General features: G+C 36.6%; 1 long non-coding RNA gene across 1 annotated transcript; it reads right to left on the bottom strand.

The window, feature by feature from the left end:
* Positions 1–1254: 1254 nt before the first annotated feature.
* LOC117321097 lies at positions 1255–5457 on the bottom strand. Its single transcript, XR_004531217.1, has 4 exons — positions 5332–5457; positions 2544–2838; positions 2180–2291; positions 1255–1595 (listed from the first exon to the last, which is right to left on the bottom strand). It is a non-coding gene; the product is annotated as an uncharacterized LOC117321097 (long non-coding RNA).
* Positions 5458–15768: the final 10311 nt, after the last annotated feature.

Here is a 15768-nt window from a genome sequence, read left to right as displayed (position 1 = left end):
GAAAAAAAAACATGTTTTACATCATTACAACATTACATACCTGAATAGATGTCTATGAACTTCATTGAACCAATATCTCAATCCTGCTGTAGGTCATGATAATCAATCAAGTCTTTCCTCTTATCCTCTTTGTACTGCACTGCACCATCCCAGCCTTTACATGTCTCTCCTGATTTTTTTTCAAGGGACATAACTCCTATAACCAGAGGGATCTTGGCGCCCACCATTGAATGATCTTCATAGGTTCCATGTCAGATTGATCTTTTCTCTACTTTTCCCTTCATTTTACTAATCTGTGCAAATTGAGACATCCCTCCAGTACTTTTCAAACAAGGGAATCCTAGCTATATAAGAAATTTGAGATTTAACGATAATGGCTGTTTGTTTGCCAGGTTGTTTTCAGGACAGACTGGTCCAAAAATGCAATACAAGGGACCAAGGGGAACCTACTTATGAAATTTGAGAAAGATCCATTCAGTACTTTGAGAAATAGAGATAACAAACTTCAATTGTCAAAATCCAAGATGGCTGCCTGTCGGCCATTTTGTTTTCCAATTGATCTCAAAATGCAATATGCATAACTAGGCACCAAGGGGAACCTTCATATGTAATTTGAGAAAGATCCCTTCACTACTTTCTCAGAAATAGCGATAACAAACTTCAATTGTCAAAATCCAAGATGGCAGCCTGTCGGCCATGTTGTTATCTGATTGGTCTCAAAATGCAATATGCATAACTAGGCACCAAGGGGAACCTTCATATTAAATTTGAGAAAGATCCCTTCAGTACTTTCTCAGAAATAGCGATAACAAACTTCAATTGTCAAAATCAAAGATGGCTGCCTGTCGGCCATGTTGTTATCCGATTGGTCTCAAAACGCAATATGCATAACTAGGCACCAAGTGGAACCTTCATATGAAATTTGAGAAAGATCCCTTCAGTACTTTCTCAGAAATAGCGATAACAAACTTCAATTGTCAAAATCGAAGATGGCTGCCTGTCGGCCATTTTGTTTTCCGATTGGTCTCAAAACGCAATATGCATAACTAGGCACCAAGGGGAACCTTCATATGAAATTTGAGAAAGATCCCTTCAGTACTTTCTGAGAAATAGCGATAACAAGAATTGTTTATGGACGGAGGGACGGACGGACCACGGACGACGGACCACGGACGCAGGGATTTGAACAGCCCATCATCTGATGATGATGGGCTAAAAACAGCATTATCAAAAACAAGTTGTATAATTATAAATTTAAAAAAACAAAAAAAGATGGTATTTCTTTTGAACACATCTATTATGTAAGCTATCTGAAGCACCATGCTATATATATATATATATGTTCAACCGATTTTTATTTGAAGCCAAAACAATCCCTATTCTTTATGGATTTAATAATGCTGAAAAAAACATGTTTTACATCATTACAACATTACATACCTGAATAGATGTCTATGAACTTCATTGAACCAATATCTCAATCCTGCTGTAGGTCATGATAATCAATCGAACCTTTCCTCTCATCGTCTTTGTACCGCACTACACCATCCCAGCCGTTACATGTCTCTTCTGATTGTTTTCAAGGGACATATCTCCTATAAAAACAGCATTATCAAAACTTTGCATTTCTTTAAAAAAATGATATATATAGTAGTTCTTTTGCACACATCTATTATGTAAGCTATCTGAAGCACCAAGCTACATTCAAATGATTTTTATTTCAAGCCAAAATATTGCTTGTTTTTTTATGGATTTACAATGCAATCAAGACATTCCAGAGGGATCTTGGCACCCACCATTACATGATCTTTATAGATTCCATGTCAGACTGATCTTCTCTCTATTTCCCCTTTTTTCCTCTTACATGAACACATGAAACCTACAGGTGAAATTTGAGAAACATTTATAACAAACTTGAATTCTCAAAATCCAACATGGCCTCCTGTCGGCCATTTTGTTTTTTATGCTCAAAATATAAATTCAAATGGCACAACTAGGGACCAATAGGAACCTATGCATGAAGTCCGAGGAATATCACTACAGTACTTTTCAAGAAATGGTGATAACAAAGATTGTTTATGGACGGACGCATAGACGACTAACGGATGCAGGGCGACTTGAATAGCCACCATCTGATGATGGTGTGCTAAAACAAGTTTTACAACATTACATACTGTACCTAAAAGATGTCTGTAAATTTCACTGGACCAATATCTGAATGATGATCCACCAAAACGTTCCCCTCATCGTCTTTATACTGCACTGCACCCTCCCATCCTTTACGCGATCATCTGCTTTTCAAGGTAATAGATACATTGCTGGAATTAATTATTTATCAATTTTTAAGATGATATATAGCAGTGCCTTGGCATACATCTAGAATGCTATCTACCTGAAGCATCATATATGTTCTAATGATTTTTATTTCAAGCCGAAACATTCCTATTTTTATGGATCTAACAATGCATAAAAAACATATCTAGATAATATGTACCACACAAATCTTTAAACATCATATATTTATGACTTACTACATTACATACCTAAATTATATGTCTATGAATCTCACTGCACCATTATCCAAATCCTGCTGTAGTTCATTCACTAAAACCTTCTCCTTCTTGCCCTTGTACTGGACTTCATACACAGCACCATCTCGTCCATCTTTACTTTCCACACAGTCCAATACATTGCCCTCATACCATTTATACTGATGTGTTTTCTCATCAACACGCCGTTTATGGAGGATTCACCGCCCGACAAATTTTCTCCTACGCTGTCTGGAAGATCGTGTAGAACATGATGCAGAAATCCCGGGGTTATCACTTGACGATGGAACTATAAAAAACAATTATCATAAGAAAAGTTACATTCAGGTTAAACTATACTATTTTTGACCATACATTCATTCATATATTTAGAGCGAACACATGATTGTAGTTATTTAAAAACACTTATGTGTTACATGTATAGTGTTAGATTTTACACAAAATTTACATCGAGATACAGGAGGAAATTTTGGAAAATAATGAATTCTGTATTGATATTCAAAACTCTCCCAATGTTATAAATCACATCATGATGCAGTCTTATGTAAACAAGTGAAGATGTCTCGTTTTTCTTCATTTGAGTGAGGTTTGTTGTTGTTTGGTTTATTGCCTGGTGAAACGCTAGTGTTATTTTTAGGCAGGGTCAACATGTAGTAGCTGGTGACTACCTCACTGAAGGACATGTGGGATCTGAACGACATACATTGTATGGGAGGCGTTTGCATGTCATAGCTGTTTTCCAAGTAACACAAAGTCAACTGCATAGTGCATATCTCAGATATTCATGTAAGCTAGGTTAAAAAGTCCAACACTCTGACAGAGTCAGCTATCGCTGTCGTCACATTTTAGTGTACAAATCAATATATATGTTAGTAGTGCATTTTGGTGTACATGTACTATAATATATGGATGAGAAAGATAGATAAGGCAAAGTCATCTTTTATGTGGAAATCACAGACATGTTTCATTTTCTAATCTGCATTGCAATTTGGCAAGAAAATACAGTGGAACTTCGTTAACTCGAACTCGGAAAACTCGAATACTCCGCTTGTAACTCGAAGTACCTCGTCGGTCCCGGCCGAATTCTCTCTTTATCTTAGTAAAGAAAACTCGGAAAACTCGAAAAACTCGGATAATACGAAGTGAAAATTTGGTCCCAACAATAAAAATCCTATTTGAAATGATCGAATAACTCGAAGTATAATTTTCGTCGATCGGTGGTAAACGCCGACATTTTTTAAGAGCTAAATTCCGTTTGTAATACTGAACATATCGGCACTACTAACCTACATGCTATTATAAGTGTTTCATAAATTCATAATAGAAATTGTCGGTTGAATCTTATAACAACAAGTCTTGGTGATGAAAAGTACTGCTTTACTTACATCAGGTAATTTCCTAAGGCGGTCGCCGATATTAGTACACACGATAGTCCAACAACTCGTCTACCCGCTCGCTCAAGCAGAACTAATCTCTGACACACCGGTAGATCTACCTGGCTGATGTTTTTACAGGTGTAGAAATGAAACAGTCACCGGCGCTTATTAAATCTTTAAACTGCTGAAACAATAGCGTAATTACTGCCAAGGTGTTCAGAGTACAACTTTAACGGTCAGTGCTCTCTATTAAATCGGATAAAACGCCAACTCAGTTACAGTAACATTTTATACGCACATGCGCAGCCCAACTTCCGGTGCTAATACACATGAAATGGCGTGGTTATCAATTAAAAGTAAGTAGGCCGATAAAACAGTATTTCATATGTCCAATAAAAGGTAGTGGTTCGGTTACGTTTTGCATGCAATCTGTATTGAACTTAAACGGTAAAAGTCTTCTTACGAGAAATCTTAATGCAGGTTGTCCGTTGATGATTAAACATTTGCTGTAAACCTGGTAAGATGGCTGCTTAAGAAGTTGACTGTTCAAGGTTCACAAGTTTTGCTTGAAGTCGTTTTTGTTTCTGCTTTTACGCATAAGAATTGATGCCTCTTTGTGCATTAAACTTAAATCTGCCTCCTTTTCTCCTCCTTTTGTTTTTTATGGTACCCATGATATAGAATTTTGAACAATATCTGCAGTTAGAAATCTTTGGAAAATTCGATGAAAAGTCTGAGTTGTGTATAGGGAGGCAATCCTCAATCACAAATTAACTCAATTTTGACATCTAGACTTGTTGTACGTCATGACTCATAACAAGTAATAAGCGTTTTGATTTTGTAAACATCGCGAACTAGTCATGTCGCCCCAAAACAACTTATGTCTCGCAGTGTGGACATCGTTGAAATTTCCAATTTCTTTGCATTTCCATATGTAATTGAAAAAGTAAATCTAATGGCCCTAGTTTGATGATATATTCATCTAATAAAAACTTTAAAAGTTAATATTCACACGTCCTGACCGCAGTAACTGCAGCCACGTAAAAAAATCAATGAAAAGTTTACTATTTTCTATTAATTACGTTCTTGTTTATTTTCTTCTGTTATTGTGTTATTATTGTTACGTATATTGGAAGATATTTGACGACAGTCCCCCTTAGAGTGTTTTTTGCTATTTTTAGTAACAAAGCTTTACCTCCATTGGCGTATAATAGGCAAGTTCGTGGTTTTCCCAAACCTACTGTAGGTATGCATTCTTATTTTACATCAGTCGGCCAGGGACTTGGCAAAAATCTCCCAACCCATGGAAGCCTATCCACATGGGCGTATCCACATATATCTTCTGTTCATAGTGGTACGTAACAATAAGAACGCGTGCTTTCATTTCATAAATTCGTGGCATATACCTGTTTGGGATGATTAGTCCTGTAATATGCACGCTTTGTGACAAGCAAAACAAACTGATATTCTTTTTAACTTCGAATTCTGTAGCGCAAACGTTGGCCTCTCTTTCGCGGTAAAATATTGTCAACTTCCTGGGAAGGGGGATAACTCTCATCAGTCTGTCGAACTAAGTGTACTTGTAGCGCTGTTCGCGAGTCATTTCTCTTTTATCAATTACTTTTGCCTGAAATAACGGACTACTTCATAATTCAGACAAATTTCAGTGTTTTGGTGATGTTGACTTGACATAATATGACCACAGGGACATGTCTAGTCTATATTAAAATACCAGATATACCTAGACTATATATAAAGACAAAACTTTGCACATAAGAGAGTTACTATATAAGGAGGGTAAAGCATTAAACATCCAGGCTACTGTTTGTATAATTATGACTCAAATATGTTATTTTCATTTGTTACTTTCTCAATATTAATATATATTCTATCTTTTTTTTTCTTATTCACAATTTTTCAAAAGTTTACTTTATTAAAACCAACATCTCGTTTTTAATGCTACTAACTTGAATAAAACTATTACTTGCATTTATACGATCAAGGTTACATGATTATCGATTTATCATTGAAATTTTAAGGTAATTACGCCATTCATGTACTACATGACAGTAATTCAAAAGCTCAAGATACGCGCCTCGTATGTCACACCTTCAAATAGTAAATTACTGCATTTTCAACTTCAAAAAAGCGAGGTTGCCGTGAAGAAGTTTGTGCTATTCCGACTACCATTGATGAGGTGATGTTAGTGATATTATAGCCAAAAATTCTATCTATTGTCAGTCCTGAAATGCACGATTTAAATTCTGTTGTACGTTTTTTCCAAAACTTTCCTTTTTGCTGTGGTAAATTTAAGAAGGAAACACATGTAAAAGACTTCGGTGTATGGCTCACTCCAAATTCTAACTTTTCATTACATGTTTAATAAGTGGTTGGTAAGGCCATGCCAATGCTTGAATTTACAAACCTGTCTGTTTTCCGCTCTCGTTATATAAAAGGCCTACTTTGGTGGAAAGAGTTCCTGGTATTATACAATGGGGTGTCGATGATGAGTTTAGAGGAATGTTCTATGCCAGACGGTGAGTGCACAGGCGCTTGCATATAGAAAATATCGCTTTCGATTTTTTTTGATATGACAGCGGTATGTGTAATGTGTAAGAGGCCCTCTTACACATTACACATACCGCTGTCATATCAAAAAAAAAATCGAAAGCGATATTTTCTATATGCAAGCGCCTGTGGGTGAGTGTACATCAGATGCTAGCTTGACAGGCTGTGGTGGGTTTTTCAAAGGGAAAAGATTCCATGCCGTGTTCCCACAGTTCATTCTTACACAGGACCTCAGTATTAACTGCCTAGAGCTTTTCACAATAGTGGTATGTGTCAAGTTATGTTATATACTTAGCAACACAAATGACGAAGGAAGACAACTTTTTGACCCGTGCCCTGACCGGGCCTCGAACTCACGATCTACGGCACCCAATCGTCTAGCCAGAAATACCCGCAGCTTATAGCGGTGTGCCACATCGGCGTTCTTAAAAAAACAGAACGTTTCAATGGCGCAGTGATGGTCGGACCGATACCCTGACATGATCATTGTGGAAGTCGTCTATTTATTTATTTCCAATTCAACAGACCCGGGGGCCCGCTTACAGAATGGATAACAAATACAACATAAGTATAAAATATCACAGTTCGTTATGAATGTAACACAGACATATATGTACAAAAGTATTGACTAGTGGGGGGAAATATGCTGTAATCGAACTTTGAACCCAGTGAGAGACAAATAAAACATATCACAGTCTGTAACAAGATCAAAAGTATTAAAACTACATTGAATCCTGTTTAAAACACTATACTTTCTAATATTTTTAATTTAGGCGACTTTTCTGACAGTAAAACTAAATAAAACGGGATGATTGTAGATTACGACCGGTTACTAAAAGACACATTTGCTCAACTAAATAAGGACAGTCAAATACACTATTTACACATTTGAAAAGAAAAACACACTCTTAATATACTCGCCTTTGTTCGAGGCTTGGAAGTTGGTATGAGATGATATGAATACCTGGATAGCAATGTATTTACATACATGGATACGAATTGTACATATATTATATATATTTCTCTCGGTACAACTACGACAGGAAATTCAAATCATATATTGGCACTATGACTGATCCACAATGGCCTGAGCGGTGGGATCAAAAAGCGTAAAATTGACAAAACTTCTAAACTTTCAGATATGAAGAAATCAACATTCTTCTAGGATGAAAGAGACTTAAGGTACTTTAAAAAAAATAGTTTTTTTAACCACAGGGTGTCCTGTTACCCCTAGGGATGGGTTAGAAATAATTATTTGATTCATATACAGAAATCACACTTTTTTGCCTTATTGAATTTGTACGATTTATTTATTAAATAAAAGCGAGTTTACAACTATCACTATTTAAGAGCAGCGGCGTCAATATTTGCGTTATGTGTGTAGAGTCCACTTTTGGCAGTGTTATTAAATTGCATACTGTCAGATTGAATTGAAACTGGTGCGCATGTGGGTTAATGTTGCGTCCCGTTTTGTTGCTCATTAGTGTATTCATGTAAAAAATACATTGTTGTACATTGTTGCAACTTGTACATTCCAATGACGTCACATTGTTTACAGATCCCGCGTTGTGTCTGCACTGCCTGACACGAAGGCTTCATTCTGTGTTTTTTTAGTGTTTTTGTTAGTTTTCTTACAATTCAATTGATCAGGTATGATTAAACAACCCCAATCAATATGAGGTGTGAATGTAATTTTAAGTTTAAACGGCATGTTGCGAAAAATACTTCAACTTTCACTTTGACAGTGCATTCGTGATCGGAGCTGCGATCGGCTGTCATGGCAACGACGAGGACGGTGGTTTTATCACAGTGTCGAATTTACAAACTTGCATGTACAGCCGAAAACGTCTAACTATACCTTATGTCTTTGGAAATCATCTGTAAATAATTATTTGAATTAATTACGATCCATTGCATTCGTTTATTAACGTTTGTTCCTTTCTATATGCCGATTTCGATACTTAAAACACTGAAGAGTTCCAATATTGGAGAATGAACATTAACACTTGCTCTATAAATTGTTCTAGAGCACCCGACTACCCTAAATCAATAATTATGAAACAGGTAAGAGCGTGAAGGTAATTGTATGAGAACAACGAAAAGTGCTGTACATTCTTACGAAAATGACAAACATCGTCAAAATTACTTAAAAAGTAGTCAATTAATCGGCACTTCGTCAATTAAGACCAGTTTATAACGCCGTTATGTAACCATACTTAAATAAATAGAAGAATGTACAGCACTTTTTCTCGGTTTCTTAGCACGATGAATAAGTGCATCATATTTGTTTGTACGACAAAATACGTTGGTCGGGTGCTCTGGCCATATTTGCCGACCAAGTGTTAATGTAGTCCTTCGTGCCGGTCACGTGACCACGCGAGAACAGGAGGACCGACGAAAACATCCCGATAAAGACGTTGGACACCTAACATTAAAATCCGATCAAGAAAACAAACAAAACTTACCGGGAAATCATTAAATATTGAATTTATATAAAAACATGACGATTTTTGTTCTTTTTAATTATAAATGTGTAACGTCCGCTCTCCATGAACACGGGACGTGAAAGTTCTTTTTGGGATGGTTGTGGTGTGATAAACATAATTCAACACTGGATATAAAGTTTACTTATATTTATTAATCCACAGGAAAATCCCGAATGTACAATACAATCCAATGCAGTTTCATCCATCTTCCACACTATCGCCGGCGCATTCACACTTAACAGTTCACACACATTTAAACAAATCTAAGTCTACATATCCTAAATATGTACATCCAAAACGGCACTAAGTCCGTTTAGACTGAAAGCTGCTGGAGAACTCCTTATGCAAAACGCGCAAGTCTTTTTATATCCCCTAAGGGTTAATTAATATGTATAAATTGACGATGTGGTCAATTGACCAATCGTGACCTTTAACCCGAAATATGGGCGTATCTAAACCCCATAACGTCATTTCTAATTATAGCCCTAGGCACTGACCACTGGTCCCACGGACCGTGTGCTACCTAATAATAACGACTGACTTTTAGGTTCTACCGTTTGGTTATATTTTACCTTGATATAGAATGAAGGGTGTAAACCTAAAACGGGTTAATTAACTACTGATCTAGGGGAAGCAACTCGAATAGATTTGGCTGACTATAGCGTACAGCTTTAACTACTCTAGGTAACTTTGAACACATAACATATAAAACTTGTCTATTTCCTAGTTCACTACACAACCCCCTTCTTTCGAAGAGTTTGTGTCCCCACAAACGTCATACATAGTTAATAGTTTTCGTAACAAAAGCAATCTATCTTTTCTAACGTGAAAACATAAAACATATTAAAATACCATTTTGCGTTTGCATTAACAAAACTTTTCTTACGACATGTACGAGTCTAAACTTCAATGTCAAATATTATTTCCTGACATTCTACACTATTTTAAAACGTTTTGGCACTAAAACATTAAACGCACCAAATATTACGTACTTCTTTGCGTAATAAAAATAATGTTTACAAGTCTATAGCTAACATCGATCGCTTACGAGCTCCTGGCGGCTGTCCGCAAAGTTCAATCAAACATTGTAAAACTAATGTCTACCAAAATATTAACATACATGTTACTGGTTTACCGTAATGTTTTCAAAAATGTACCAAGTCTACATAAACATACAACAACTCGTACTCTCCGTACATCTCTATCACACGTTATACTCCTGCACACATAAAACGTCATCAGACTGTATATAAATTCTCCATTTTACATCGATATCCTACCTATTTGGCTACACGGACACAATCGAATATCATTTTTCAAGTATATTTCTGATATGAAATAACAAATATATGTATGGTTTAGTTGTAACGTCCAAACCCCCAAGTATACGTATCCACTAATACGATATACTACAATATTGAGATAAAATCCACCCATAACCTTTAATTTGAGTTACATCTAAGATAGAAATCTAACATTGGAGGCAATACTCACAACTATAATATTAATGAACATGCTATTCGTACATTACCTTTGACACAGTGAAATAAATTCCAAAAATTCACATGTATAAATGTGATCCACGGAAACAATAACTAATAATCACAGTTAGTGTGTTTGTCCTAAATAATATATCCATCGGAAATTACTTTAAGTCACTTTTTGATATCACAAAGTTCAGTTATATAATGTCACTGTAAAGTATCCACGCACGTAATAATCCTTTGGTAATTCTGCATAGTTCAATCCATTTCAAAGTTACAAATCCAAAAGTAACGATTTTCCGTATTTCACTAAATGTTCTAATCCAAGTCGAAAGTTTGAATTAATATCACAGTTCAAACACCAGATCAAAGTATCAACGTTTAAATCCCTTGATAATTTTGCACGGTTCCTATTAAAAAGTTAATAATCCATTAAAAGTCCTGAATGTTCTCTGATAATGATCCAAAATAACAGTTCAACGAACATCACTTTTTGAATTAGATAAGTTCAGTCGCTTCAAAAAGTTGAAATCTTTACCGATTCAAAACAAAATCCATTCTTCATCCCCCCAGGGGCCTGCGTCCATATAGGGCAATAATTATGTCGATGATAACTACGTAATCCAATCTTCATCCCTATTTGGCATGCGTCCATAAAGGGCAATAGTCGATGATCTTCGTAAGTCCTTTGAAGTTTAAAACTGAGGTCTCTTAAGTTTCGATGGCTCGCCCAGTTCGCGTTGTCCTGACAACGAGGGGTGTCCACTTCTGGTCAGTCGTTGGACCTGGCGAGTCCAAACGCTTAGGTAAATTATTGGTAGGGGTGGAAGCTCCCGCTGTGCTGGGGTCGGTCGCGCTGTCCCCAGTACGTGTACCTCCGTAAGGCTTCCAATTGCCACTGTGTATTACAACTGGCTCTGATCTTCCGGAGTAACGAATTCTAAATAACACATCACTAAGCCGTGCGACTACTGTCCACGGTCCGGTCCAATGACGGGCTAACTTAGCCTTAGTTCCCACTATTATTTAATGTACATAGTTACCGTTTTCCGTGCCGTACTGAATGATTGGTAAACTTTGTGAACACGTTTACCGAGTTAATTCGAATTATTACTGAGTTCGAATTGAATATTGTTTCCAGTATATGTCCTTTGAAAAACATTAATTTTCACTTATCTTAATGTAAATCCAGAGTTTACAATTAAATGTGACAAAGTTACTAGCATCCGTGTAAAGAATATAAATTCCACTTTCCAAGCTTGGATATCCGAGAATCGGAGCAGATATGTCGTTATTCCAGTTCGTTGAATGCGAACATACACTGAGCATTCCTTAGTCCATAATTTGACCACTTAAACACCTTTTCCTGGCGAGGTCACGCAGACATTTCGCTATTAGTGCGAAACCGAACATGAATTTCCGATAATTTGACGCAATTCCGAGATTTAACGCTCTATAGCTGTAACTCGGTAAAATACAAAACTGGAGCAACATCGCTTCAACTGCCGCGATTTTCGAAGGATTTCCAATGCTATCCTGAGAAACCACCTGTCCTAGGACCTAAACTTCATTGTACAAGAAGTTGCATTATTCGCCTTAAATTTCGCGCGATATCAAGGCTACCAAACAGCGGTCAAACTATACCATAACTGTTTAAAATCCTTCGCGTACACAATTATTGTCCAGATGAAGCACCATATATATAGTATTATATGCACTAGCTTCCACTTAGCGCCTACTCCATCCTGGACACATGATTGGCACTATTCAAAGTCCAAAATCATCCACATGTACAAAATTTAATATCATCCTCACTAGCTGAGACGTAACGAACGCGGACTTGGTTCAATCTGACATCGATGAAAAGAGTCAAATTAACAAATACCAGAGAATTAAACCACAGCTCCACTGAATGCGACCAAATATCATCTATACGACCAAATACGTGTAGGATACACATCATCTGCTATGTTAACACATATTCTCCAGGAATTCTTCATTTTCTATACCAAAACCACGAGCTAAAACTTGTCTCTTCAATTCCACATTTTCACAATTTCTGAATAATGCACATTTCTCCATGACATAAGTAGTTTCAAATCGCGTGCGAAACGGTACTAACACAGGGCGTTCTTCTGGTGTTACATTGTATTCGATGATACGCCAAAAGATGTTTCCATCATGGAATTACTCCTGGCCCCAGAGTCTAATTTCCAATTAAGTTAACGGCTATTTTGCTATCAACTTCCTATTCGCGTTGCTTCGAACATCACGAATTTAGCTTTCACATCTTCCTGTCTGCGACTTTGCGCGGAAGATTTTAAACTTTTCCACTTTCTCCCAATGTCTGTTTTAGCACCACCGTTCGCTTTCCCCGTATGGTCGACCCCATCAACCTTACTGTCTTAGGTCCAGAAATTGGCGATACTTGACTTTGGTTATTCCCCGAGTTGAGCCTTCCCGAATCTAGGACTGACACACGATACACTGATCAAGTTCCTGCTCATTTTACTACTTAGTCTGAGAGTTGACACAATCTATGAACGATCATAGTTTCCTAAATGGTCAAAAACATGTGTCTAAAATGCTTAATCATTTTATTTAGCAATCCGAAAGTTCTTTGACACCGTCATAGCTTTTATAACCGTTATTCGACAATATTTCGATGATTTTTAAATGTACTCACGGTTCATTGGATAAAATTTCCAATACATGTCCTGTATATATCCTGTATATAATCCCGGAATATTGTCGGATTTTAACTTCCAAGTAGCGAAAATATTCACTTTTAATTTCCTAAATACTTCTCCGTTAGGCACTATTAACGCGAGAAAACACAATGAGTTAACTTCCATAGTAACTCGGAAACCACTAGAAAAATCCTCAGCTTCCCGATGGTAAATATCCTCCGAAAATCCCAGACCTATGTCCTGCATCATATCCCGAGTAAATAGATTTCTCATTACAACTTCAATATAATAGAGAACACAACTGCTAAACACACAGTCAAAACGTTCCATTACTCAACATTTCTTTGTGAAACACACAACTATATGATGTGGGTAGCGGAGATAAATCCACAAGCTCGAGGCAAGCACTTCTAGGGTTAAAATCCATTTCCGAACAAAGTTTCCGAATATATGCCGTTCCTTTGTAAATTAAGAGTAACGGACTTAAAACACACAGTTTTCGTGCTCTCGATAGCACTACAGGATTTGACGAGTTGTATGAATCCAATCGTACCAAACTCCGTCGAACGAAAGACATCACAGTTTTTTGTAGAATTCTTACATCCACAGTGTTAGTTACAGTTTATCACAACCACATTTTAAAACCATCCCACCGCTGCTGCCACCAATTGTAACGTCCGCTCTCCATGAACACGGGACGTGAAAGTTCTTTTTGGGATGGTTGTGGTGTGATAAACATAATTCAACACTGGATATAAAGTTTACTTATATTTATTAATCCACAGGAAAATCCCGAATGTACAATACAATCCAATGCAGTTTCATCCATCTTCCACACTATCGCCGGCGCATTCACACTTAACAGTTCACACACATTTAAACAAATCTAAGTCTACATATCCTAAATATGTACATCCAAACGGCACTAAGTCCGTTTAGACTGAAAGCTGCTGGAGAACTCCTTATGCAAAACGCGCGAGTCTTTTTATATCCCCTAAGGGTTAATTAATATGTATAAATTGACGATGTGGTCAATTGACCAATCGTGACCTTTAACCCGAAATATGGGCGTATCTAAACCCCATAACGTCATTTCTAATTATAGCCCTAGGCACTGACCACTGGTCCCACGGACCGTGTGCTACCTAATAATAACGACTGACTTTTAGGTTCTACCGTTTGGTTATATTTTACCTTGATATAGAATGAAGGGTGTAAACCTAAAACGGGTTAATTAACTACTGATCTAGGGGAAGCAACTCGAATAGATTTGGCTGACTATAGCGTACAGCTTTAACTACTCTAGGTAACTTTGAACACATAACATATAAAACTTGTCTATTTCCTAGTTCACTACAAATGCAACATTAACCCACATGTGTGAGGGTACTGATACAATCATACTGTTGTACATGCACCTATACTGTACATGCACCTATCCATCATTAAGAGGAAATTTTTTCCAGGTTCATCTATTTTTGGGTAAAAATGCTAACAGTGAATTTTGTGAAGTTATGTGAAGATTCACTTTAAACTGTGTTATATAAGCAATATTAATTGAATTGAAACTTTGTGACTGACTCTATTACACTGAACTTGCAACCATAATTCGGAATAAAGTTTTTACAGATTCACCTAATTTGGCCTGAAAACTGAATTTTGAGAATTTCATTTAAGTTCAATTTTCACCCTATCCTTTTGAATTGAATCTTGGTAAGGTTACTGTTACTATCATGCCGAACACTGGGTTACTGATATTATTTAACTATTGGGAAAAAAATCCATAAATTGAAGGATGTTATTGACAAGAGGGAAAGACGAGACATATAATTCTGCATAATTCTTGTTATATAAGGCATTTTGAAAAAACTTATCATGACCTTGTGATTTCAGGTTCCCCCCACGAGGGGGTTAATTTTTTAAATCGTACTATAAGTACACTGTATAACATATTAGAGTATATATGGATTTATGTGGGTTTTATGGGATAACCTTTAGCAAATTTCATAAATCTGATAATATAATGATAATTTGTTTTTTTACATATATTACATTAACCAGAGACATATATACAAATCTATATATGTCTCTGCATTAACATATATACGTCTGCAAGTATTCTTCAAAAGCTTTGCCTTACCACAAGTACACGACTTATTGTCCCCTACACAGGCCAAACTAACCGATAAACAAAACGTGACTTCACTTAACTGCGAATAGTTTGTACTTTGTACCCAAACCATATTACAGTCGGGTTCTTCGAGAGGCCAGACGGACGCTAGATCCACTCCGAGAGAGAGAGAGAAGCGAAAGTTTGTATAACTTAAGTCGAAGACCAAGTTTTGGATCTAATACAACACCAGGTAATTAACAATGTCTTCAGTCTCGTTGTTACAATGATAACTTTATCGCCATTATAAACGTCTGTCGTCGTGTTTTAATATTTCCGGAGGCGGATCATGCTCACAGGTACTTGGGGTAAGAAATTACATTTGTATATATATACTATATAGCCTCGTATTACTATATAAAATAGAGAAGGTGCCTAGCTTCTAGATATGACTACCGCTACCGCCTGAAGATATCGCGATTTTTTTATATACCAGGAACACTCA

This window comes from Pecten maximus, unplaced genomic scaffold (genome assembly GCF_902652985.1).
Source record: "Pecten maximus unplaced genomic scaffold, xPecMax1.1, whole genome shotgun sequence".
Lineage (NCBI taxonomy): Eukaryota > Metazoa > Mollusca > Bivalvia > Pectinida > Pectinidae > Pecten > Pecten maximus.
The sequence above is the reverse complement of the archived record's forward strand: the minus strand, read 5'-3'. Positions and strand labels throughout refer to the sequence as shown.